Raw genomic sequence first — 10,402 nt, forward strand, 5'->3', positions numbered from 1 at the left:
GCGTTAAGTTTACGAACAGAAAGACCCGAAAGAGAACACATCAGAATAACCATGGCAACTAATAAAGATTAAAAATTCACATGTATTCGTTCTCACGCACACGTGCCTCGGAAAAACAGGCTAAAACAGCACTCTTTATTGAAGTGAATCCCTGTGGCGCGGTTTTTCTGCCATACCCAGTGCAAACATGCCGTTTGAACCTTTTCAAGGTTCCGTAAGTGAGCTTTCCTGCTTAGCACACTTTACCATGGCATCACGGCCCGTCCTAGGGGCAGAATTTGGGTGCAGCGCTGAATACTACTAGGTATAGCTGCGTTTCACGCTTCCTTAACGACTGTAACATGGAGAGGTTGAACTGCAGAGGCTGAAGCAATGGCTTGGTAAAGCTGTGCTTAATCCCTTTATCGCTACAACAAGCCGGCAGAAGCGTGCAAGAAGGGCGCGCGACATTATTCGGACAATAGATTTAAGTCCAGCCCACTTATAACGGAGGCAGTTATAACGAATGATCGCTTATTACGGACGATGGCGAGTCTCCCATGAAAATATATATTATAGTCGAATATAACTCCACTCTGCTGTGAACGCCACCGAAATTCAGAACCGGCGCACAGAATTCTTCTACGACAAAAAGTAGTCTGTACTCGGTTACAGAAAACAAGGAGGACCTGTACACACGCCTCCCCCCCCCCCCCCTCCTGTGTTTCTTTCAGGTGCAGAGAGCCACTAGCGCTTCCAAACTACCGCGACCCCCACACACACTTTTTAAGGAAAGAACGCGACCAACCCAAAAAGCAAAAAAAACGAGATGTGCGGAGTGCCGGCGAAACATTTTGCTAGACGCGGCCGTCAAAAACGCCTGCCTTAAAATGCAGTTCCAGCAGTCGAAAGTGCAGTAAGTTTGGCACTAGTGTCCTTCTGTGCACGGACATGGACGGCAGCGATAGGCGACCGCCGTTTTTCATCGGGAAGGCTCACTAGGAGGAGTGCTTTGGAATCTGCGTTCTCGTACGCTACAGGCAGGGCATAAAGGCTTGGATGATGCGTGTCATTTCTTTACTCGACGAGTGGGCCACTAGACGCAAATTTAGAAGGGCATGGAGATTACGAGCGACTTGTTCGAGTGGCTTGAAAAGAATTGGAAGGTGCTAGACAACAGTGCGACACACCAAGTGCCGGCTTTCCTCGCTGCGGTGACCACGCTCTTCTGCCACCAAAAGCGACGAGCAAGACTTGACATGGGCATACTACACGTGCTCAAGGTGTCCTATCCGCGGCGTGTCACCAGCGCATACGGGTAGCAATCGACTGCCCAGGGGACAGCGTCGCATGTTGGACCTCTTTTCTGTACCATGGAATGATAAGTACGCGTAGACGGAACTGACTGGGAACACATAAAGAATTGCTTCCGTAGGGCAGAGTTGATACGCCCAGGTAGGATGGGGGACGCTGTCGAACCCCCACGTTATCGGACGCGTATACATTTGTGGAAACGTGGTGTCGATGCCCAGATGGCCCCGAACTGGTGTTGCCTGAGGTTACTTCGTTGGTGCTGGTAATGACGCCGACATCGGCGAGCCACAAACTGACGAAAATATTAGTACGCGAAATAAGAACAGTCTACCGTTGCCAGGAATCTAGACGACATGCACGCCAGCTGACCTACCACGAGCTGCTGTGGACATTCCAACCGCGGTTGGTTATATCGCGTCGCTAAAGCAGCTCTGGGTAGCAATGCTATCGACGGTGAGCATGTGACTGCGCTGGAGAGCTTGAGAGGCGCTGTAATAGGGTCTAGGTTATATAAGCAGATGCTGTCCGACTACGTGCTTTCGGCTGTAACAAGGAAAGTTCACTTACTGTGAACCTCGGATACCACGAACACAATCCGCGCGACCTTCAGGCTCGTTATAAATGGGCGCGACCGTATTTGCAGCGCTGCAATAGGGGAGGTATGGCCGCCATGGTGAAGGGGCTTCGCTGCACAGAGAAGCTGACTTCCCGAGTTTTGCACAGCGTCATTCACTTATGACGCCGAACTGGGCTAGTGAGAACTGATTTATACTGAAATAAACCAGAGCGAAAAAAAAAAAAGGACGAAGATGAAAGAGGGCAAACACAGCGCTCTCTCTCAACTGAAAAGGTTATTAAACTACAGTAGCACATTTCTAATCCTGAGGTATTCGCATGCAGGAAGGGGGGCGTAAATCGAAAATCCGCAACCGAGTGGGTTTTCTTCGATAATTCCAAGCAAAAAATGTAGATTTCCCATCATACAGCTGAAGGGAGGGACGGCTGACGCATTCACCCCACCTCTTCACATATGAAAGGCTTCAGAAACTTCTCGTGTTTACTTATCACGATGACAAAACCTGAACTTCATACAGAAGAGGCTTGGGCACTGATTTCTTTTTATTTCTACTATTTTCTTGTTCCTTCAGTCTATATATGACACAATGTGCTGACAGATGCGAGCTTGCCGTGCCACCGAAAAACCACCCCCCTCCCCCTGGAATTACGGATATTATTTATGCACTAGTTCCTTTTTGGTGCTGACCTACCGCCGCCCCCATCCCCGGACATCGGGCGTCCCCCCCCCCCTTCCCATGGAAAAAGTTCTGCGGACGTCCTTGCCTGCCACAACGTTGTCAGCTCTAACGCACGCAGCCTACATCTTTCTCTCACCACCCCACGTACCTCAAAGCGCGATTCAGGCATCCACTGACCCAGGGAGCCAGTTCCTTTTCTTATATTCATCGGAGTCTAAAACGTTGTCAACGACAATGAGCACAATGAACGCCGACAGCCTATGGCTTCAGTGCCGCATTTCTGCCACAAAGTTGCGAATGCCAGCGCATGCAGCGCACATCTGTCACTACGCCACTTAGCTTAAAGCACGACTCAGGTCTCAATTGTACCAGGGAGCCAATTATGCGCCTTTGCTTTATCTGATGGTCAAATGAGGGTAATAGTGCTCCGTTTTTCGACCTTGGCTTTACATTGCGTAGTGAAGCTTTCGCTTCAAATTTGCGTCATGTTGCATACGCCTCTTCGTTACGCCTCGGCTAGCCGGCGGTAGCGCCCGGCTGGACCGGCGCAGCGTATGCTGCCACTGCCATGCCACTGCCGCCTTCAGTCGGCTTACCGCCGCCCTCGCCCAACCCGCTCGCACGCAATCTTCTTAGCAGCACGCCGCAGACTGCTGCTCGGCGTCGCTCCGCACGGTGGCGATGCAGTCTATGTCAACGTGGTTTTAACCGTTTCTAGCGAAAACAGATCTTGACGCAAGCTGTAAGTGCTTAGTTTAACGTGAAAGTGCTTAGTTTAACGTGAAAGTATCAGATGCAGTTTGTTTTTTGGCTCTATCCAGTTGATTTTTTATTTTCAAATCTAGGAAGTTAGTACTTCATTTCGCCATTTGGCGTTGCAGTGGCTAGCGGTCGCGCGAAGTGTACGCTCGAAATGTTTCTCTACACTCTGCGTTCCGCGATGGTTGGCGCTCCACGCCGCTGCTGTTTGCACTTTCCCGTTTGCCCCGCAATGTCGTTCACTGCCAGCACTGCGCTGAGATGTGAACCTCGTTTTCCGCAAAAGTGAGTAACCTTCCGCTTCTCTTGCGCGGTGAAAGTGTCAGCTTCACTGCAGCCGCTAATGCGCCTGATTGAAACGACGGCTAGTGTGTCGCTCCTTTGATTTGCAAATCACAAAACAGTATCAGCCAGTGTTTTACATACCAAAGCGTAGCGTTGAATGTATTAAAACAAGGCGTTTGCATGAGCTTGAGCCAGGCTGCTGTCGCATGCGAACTGCTTTGTTTACGAAGGCGGTGACAAGTGAACGTGGCAATTAAAGCTTCAAAACAACCAGCTGTGTTTAAACATAGGTTGGAAAGCCGAGAATTTTTCCCTACAGATTGATTGAAATCTGTGCTCGACTGCATTCTGGCAGGATTTTATTCTTGCCAAGCGCTCTCTTGTGGCCACCTGAGTGCTGCAATTCTCCTTGCTGTGATTGCCATCAGCGACACTCGCGTTATAAAGGCTTTTGCTACCTTAACTGCGGAAAGGAATCTGCAGTATTAATTATCATGAAGTAAACATGAAGCCCGTCGTGATGGCTGTGCTGCATTGGCGTTCGGCTGCTGATCCCAAGGTCGCAGGTTATTCGGCGCCGGCCGCCGCGGCCGTATGTCGATAGAGTCGAAATACAAAAACGTCCGTGTGCTGTGCGAAGTCAGCGTATCTAAGAACCCCTGGTGGTGCAAATTAACCCGGAGGCCTCCACGGAAGTTGTATTGCTTTTATGAATTTCAATGACTGCATGCGTAAACCAAGGAAACCACTCTAGCGTTATATAATTGCTGACTTGTTTTGTTGCAGGTGATGATGAAAATATGGGAGAATATTTTGTAGAAAAACTGTGATTGCCTGATTGTCGTTAATTTGTGCAGAGCTGCCGTGAGCTATTTCTTCTGCTATGTGGCCTTTTATACGCCTAGCTGCTGCAAGCTTTGTGATTTCTAGAGGTCTGTGGTTGTTTATTCACCCATAGGCAAATTGTTTTAATTCGTATTTCAAGCGCTTTCGAGAGGAGCTAGAAACACTTCCGGTAAGTAAACATGACCGAATATTTACTGCTTTCGCACCAACATTCGCTCTTCGCACCTCTACCGTATTTCAGGGACAGAGCGGAGGGACTCAGCCGGTCTTGAAAGCCTTGTTACCGCGCGCTGTGGCGGCGAGCAATGCATGTGAGCCAGCACACAGCTTACATCCATCTCGGTGGATGCAGTACCTCCTCCTGAATAGCATGTGCACACTCTCCTCCTCTTTCCCAGAGATTCGCAAGGAAGAAAATGTGTCATGCAAATGCTCTCAAGCACCGGAAAGAAATGTGCAATCGAAATTTGTAAAAGAAGTCAGTTTAGGCTTAGCCTACTCGATTAAAGTGACCTGCCGCAGTTTATATTCGCAAAACGACCAAACGAAGCACATGAGATTATTTCGCTCTTTCATCCTTCTATCCTTCAACTCCACTTTTTAAGGAGAATGAGGGATTACCTTAACAGAAATGAAAAATATATTACTTCTCTGCGGCTGTCACGAAAGCGACCATCGTTCGCGCGACAATGCACGCATAACGGAGGACGCTGAAGGACTTTCCCGGCACTTGTGTTAATCGCATCACATTATTATCGTGTCAAACAACATGAACAAGCAGTTGCGACTTGCCTTCTTTGTTCCAAAAAGCAGACGTGCGCACAGACTCTGCGTTTTGTGCAGACGATCACCAGCTGGGCCGTTAGTTCACGTGACCGCCACTGGAGTCGCATCTTAGGAGGAGCTGTTGTTTCGCGCTTGGTGCGCGATAGACGAAAACCGCAGCTTGCAAGGCCCCCCTGATTTTAAGACTGTAGGCACGAAAGTTTTGCTTCCGTGTTTTCTTATTTAAAACGATGCGTTGGACATTCGTGTGCACGGAGCACCATGGGATATTCTGTACGACGGCTAAATAATTTGTAATTCAATTTCTTCTTGACACTGTTTCGGTTTCTTCAGTCGAACGATGACTGTGACGCGTAGTTAGAGTTTAGGTCACTTAAGCCATAAAAATACGGCTACGAGATGGTTGACACGTCATTTTTGTCATTCTAGGTCTTGGAAGAGACTGGATTAAATGTCGTAGTGAATTAAAACTACCAAAACATCAACCTGACGTCACAGTTTTCGTTCGGTCGATGGAACCGAAACAGCATGAGAGGAAATTCAATTATAAATTATTTCGCGGTTTTAGCCAAATACCACGCGGTAATACATGTATTATAATGTCTAACGCATCGTTTGGCAGAAGAAAATGCTCAGTAAAATTAGGTGTCTATAGTCCTTGATTGCTGGCGCTCTGGGCATGGGTCCTATGACTTAGGCAACTTAGGGTCCTGCAGGGCGGCCTCCACAATGGTAGAGGCCTCCCGCAGAGATGGAGAAGAGGGTGCGCAAATTTTGTACCGTATTGTTTGTTCCCTGCTACTCAGAAAACATGAAAGGACGCTACCATGAACTCTGGCCACCCCTTATGGAGGGACCTGTGCACGGAAGCTTATATTTGGATCCCTTCTATAATCCACTTATCGCTTCTTGCTCCAACCTGGACCGTGGAAACTACGCCTACATGGTTCACCATCATGGCGCCCGAGACGTCACGCGGACAGTGAGCATGCCCTTGCGGCCCTTGTTCCAAAGCTACAAACAGCACATACGACATGATAGCAAAGTACAAATAAGAAAAAAATCCATACTTCATAATTGGAAATTAAGTATACGCTCTGGCTGAAAGTGTACCATGATTGACAGTGATAGCTGGTGCAATCTCTCAAAAATATGCATGTTCCTTTCATTTAATCATTTCAGTCCATGCACCGCGGCTGGCCCGAAAATACCAGCCAAGTTTAGGTCTAATTTATTCCGTTACGAAGGGATCACTATCGTTACTATATATTTATTTTTTTAGGCAGAACGGCAAATTTCTATCAGATGAAAACCACGTGAAAGTCAACAGGAATGACAGCCGAATTTTCAGGCTCCGCCGCCACTGCCTTAAAGGGGTGGAGACACCAAATTTTGAAGCTATAAAAAGCCTGCTATGGGATTCCTATGTATGCAAGGGCAGTCACTGCCAGGTGTTGGACGCAACAAACGTTTAAAAAATATTTTAATTCGGTTCCAAAGATTACCTAAATGCTCACTCTCACGACCTAGACCCATTCGCTAGCGCCATCAACCATGACGTCACAAGGGGTGTAGAAAAATAAAGTTTTAGTGACGTCATACCAAAATACAGTGACGTACGATGAGCGGGGCACAGCCGCGTGAGCGCAGTCGACGCACCAGCGAGCCGCGTTTGCTGCTAACCGCCACTCGCTCGGTTTGCGGCGCGCCGTTGCGAACAGCGTCGCAACGTCCGATTGCAGCTCGTTGCCTGCGTCCGGCCTGCTAGATGTCAACGGCGGGCCGCTCGCGGCAACAACGACGGGAAGCGGCAGCCAATGCGAGCGCGGAGAGCGGCAGCGTCATGATGACATAGGGCGCACTCCTTGGAGCCGGGCGGCCTGCGCCAGTCTTCGTGCTGAACGCCGGCATCTGAAGAACGCGATTGTATTGTTTGTTCACGTTCATAGCAAACCCTGGGATATATGAATATCAAAAATGCATCGTTTGTGACGATCGTTGGCAAATACCGAGTTCCTGGTAGAAGTGATGACTGCGATGCAAGCAAATTTCATCCCATAGCCGGTTTTGTGCTGCTGCTACCTGGTGCGGTTCGCCTGCCGTCTGCTAGCTCTGTTGCTGAAGACGTCGTGGAAATCGAGCATATCTTTTATTATGGGACGAGTTCACAGTAAAGGGGTGCCGAGCGGAGCACGTTTCTGAGCGCTGGCCAGTCCCGAAGCTCCCTCAGCTGCGGAGTCGATATCGAAAGCAGCTAGGCCTAGCGACGACTAGGGCAGTCTGGGACCAGCGCGCAGGTCGTCGGCCGGCGTTGCCGCAGGCAGTGTCGCTGCCGAAAGATCCACTTTTAGCACAGATGCATGCTGTCGTATCTCGAATCTAGAAAGCATCCTTTCTGGTGGCATGGCTGTTTTGTATTTTCTTGTGCGGACGTGAAGTACGCCGAGTCTGCCGGCCGGTAGGTCAGCCTGGATACCGTCTGCCGACGTCATAAAAGCGAGCTAAAGAGTGTTCTTGACGTAAATAATAAACCATGGGACAAGAAATGTGAAAAAAGTGTCATTTTTGAGGATCGCTGACCAATACTGAGCTGCTAGTAGAGGTAACAACTGTGATATGAGCAAATTTCTCACAACCGCGCCTAGCAGCTGCCGCTGGCGCGACGTCGGGGTCCGGCTCGCCTGGCGCCCGCTAGCTCCGCTGCCGAAGGCGTCGAGGAGATTGACCATACTATTATTTTATTGTGAGATGATTCTGTTAAAGCTATTTGTGAAAAGTAGGCCTTTTATTATAGCGCAGGCGACTTCCGAAGCGCCTGCCGCTTGCTAAACAGGCTATAGGCCTAGCGACGACCACGGCAGCCAGGCAGCAGCAGAGCTCGTCGCCCGGAGCGCCCGCGAGCGGTGCCGTTGCCGAAAGCTCCCAACATAAGCAGACATGCTTTGTCGCTGCTCGAGTATAGCTGGCAGTTCTGATAACAAGGCGATCTTGTCTTTTCTTGTGATATTTGTACACCATCCCAAGCAGCGCTCAGGTACTGCTGCACGGCAGCGAAGTGTGACACCGGTTGTGGGCGCAGCTTGGGTAGAGCGGCGCAGCGATGCTTACTGGCATTTTGCAAAGTGTTTCGCATCCTCACGCGAACCCGCGAAGGCGATATTAGCGTGCGAACAAAAAAAAAGTCGATGTCCTCACTCGTTGCAATCAGATCTGTCAGAATCCGAGCTGCAGTTGTTTGTTTTCATATGCGCTGGTCAGCACGTGTGTGGGAAAGCAGACGATGCAGCAGTAGGTGCGTCACAACTTTTGTGGGCCCACGTGACCAAGCGAAGCAGTTGATCTTCCCCCTCTGTGACGTCACTGTACAACTCGGCGTTCCGAAACCGAAACCGAAAATCGTTCACCTAAAAATGCTATAATAAATTATTCACTGTGAATATATGAATCTTTGAGTGTGTATCATGCTTCCTGGAGCCATAAGAAACGTTTGCAACTAAGAACGCGCGAACCACAAATTTGGTGTCTCCACCCCTTTAACTTTGAAAGGTCTCCGTACTTTTTCCGGGTTTTGGCCGTTTTGAGTCGGTTAGATGGCAACAATGCCTTAGCGTGCGGCTCGCTCTCTCGCTTTCACTGCTTTCACTGTACTATCAGTATAGTGCCTAGAATACAATATTCTAGGCACTATAACTATCAGCAACGAATGAAACGCGAACAAGAAATCTGAGGTAGCAACACAAATAAACTAACATATTAGCTCCTAGAGAGCAAATACAAGAGAGGTTGGTTAACACTTTTGTAGAAGAGTCTTCGCGCTTCTAAGTGACATTAACCATCCTCTGGCATAAAACTTCCGCTGCCTAGGACATTGTTATTTTGCTGTCCGTGGTTGAGTTGTCTTGTTCGCGTTTCATTTCTTGCTGATAGCACTTTCATGCTCGCTCTGCTCGCTGAAGCCGCCTATCCGATATTGGGCTTCTTCGATTAACCGGGCTCGGGCAGCCCGCTGGCAGCCCGCAAGTTCGTCTCTGACAGGAAAACGCATCATGGTCACGTGGGCTGGCGGCCACCGGAACCAGGCGGTCGGCAATCTCGGCGGCAAGCAAGTCGCGGATCACGGAGGGCAGATGCTCTCTCTAGCTTCGCGTTCTGCGTCTCATTCACGCGTACCGCGTACGGTAGAAATAGGCTGCTTGGTATCGAAAACAACGACTTGCAGTTATTGAGGGCTGCGTGCCGCAGACTGCAGAACATGCAGCTGATCAAGCTCGCACTCGTATACATCGGCAACGACAACGCGAGCGTGTGTGCCTTCGGTGCACTGTGTAAGCTTCAAGAAATCCTCAAAAGCATGCGATGAGCAATCGCAATCTAACGTGTTTCAGTCGACACCACATAGAACGGAAAAACTGCCCGTGCGTTGTTTATCAAACGACAAGCCGTACTCTCGGATTATTGCGTGTTTGCTTACTACGCAGTAAGTATATATGTCTGGTATGACCGCCGACGATCGACCCAGCTGGTGTACTCTGCTGTGGTCGTTGCGATTTCTACGCTCGTAACCTGCTTCCCGTAAGCTGTAAGCAGAAAAGAATCGGAATACGTTCGTTCAACTGTAGTCTGTCGGCCGCCGGCTTTTGCTGCGGGCAAGGAACGCCTAATCTCGGCAAAATTTGCGCATATCAGCTTGTTGAACGTCCACCTAGAACAAGCGGGTGCACTGTATACATTTAGCTGCGTATCGTTTCTGTAATAATACAGCTTTATAGCAGAGAACTGGCACTGAAATGAAAGGCGCTACAATAAAGCCCTGCGTGTCGGCTCCTCACGTTCCGCGTGTGTTTGCATGACGATCAGCGCTAGAGCTCATTTTTATCTATTTTTTTTTAATGGGCCAAACGCGAGGAGGTGCATGCCTGCGGTACTTCTCAGATACTTTGAGCATATGTGGCAGTAGGCCCGAGCATGAAGCTGTCCAACAGTTGGTGACAACAGAATCAGCACTTGGTCGGCGCGACAATTCTGTGTGGCCATATGCCCGCAGAGATGTCTCGAACAATGTGCTCGTTAGGGCTTTTAATAAAGGACATGTTTCAGTCAAGCGTTTTTCAAAGCATATCCACTTTTGCACTGCGCCAAACGCAATGAAGACCATACGCTCCCGTATCGCGCTCAAC

At 49.3% G+C, this 10,402-nt stretch overlaps 1 protein-coding gene across 1 annotated transcript in view; it reads left to right on the plus strand.

The window, feature by feature from the left end:
* Positions 1-10,402, plus strand: part of LOC149355992 (FK506-binding protein 15-like) — a 282,100-nt gene that overhangs the window by 246,149 nt on the left and 25,549 nt on the right. The window lies entirely within an intron of this gene.

This window comes from Amblyomma mixtum, chromosome 3 (genome assembly GCF_055824585.1).
Source record: "Amblyomma mixtum isolate Tamu chromosome 3, ASM5582458v1, whole genome shotgun sequence".
NCBI lineage: Eukaryota > Metazoa > Arthropoda > Arachnida > Ixodida > Ixodidae > Amblyomma > Amblyomma mixtum.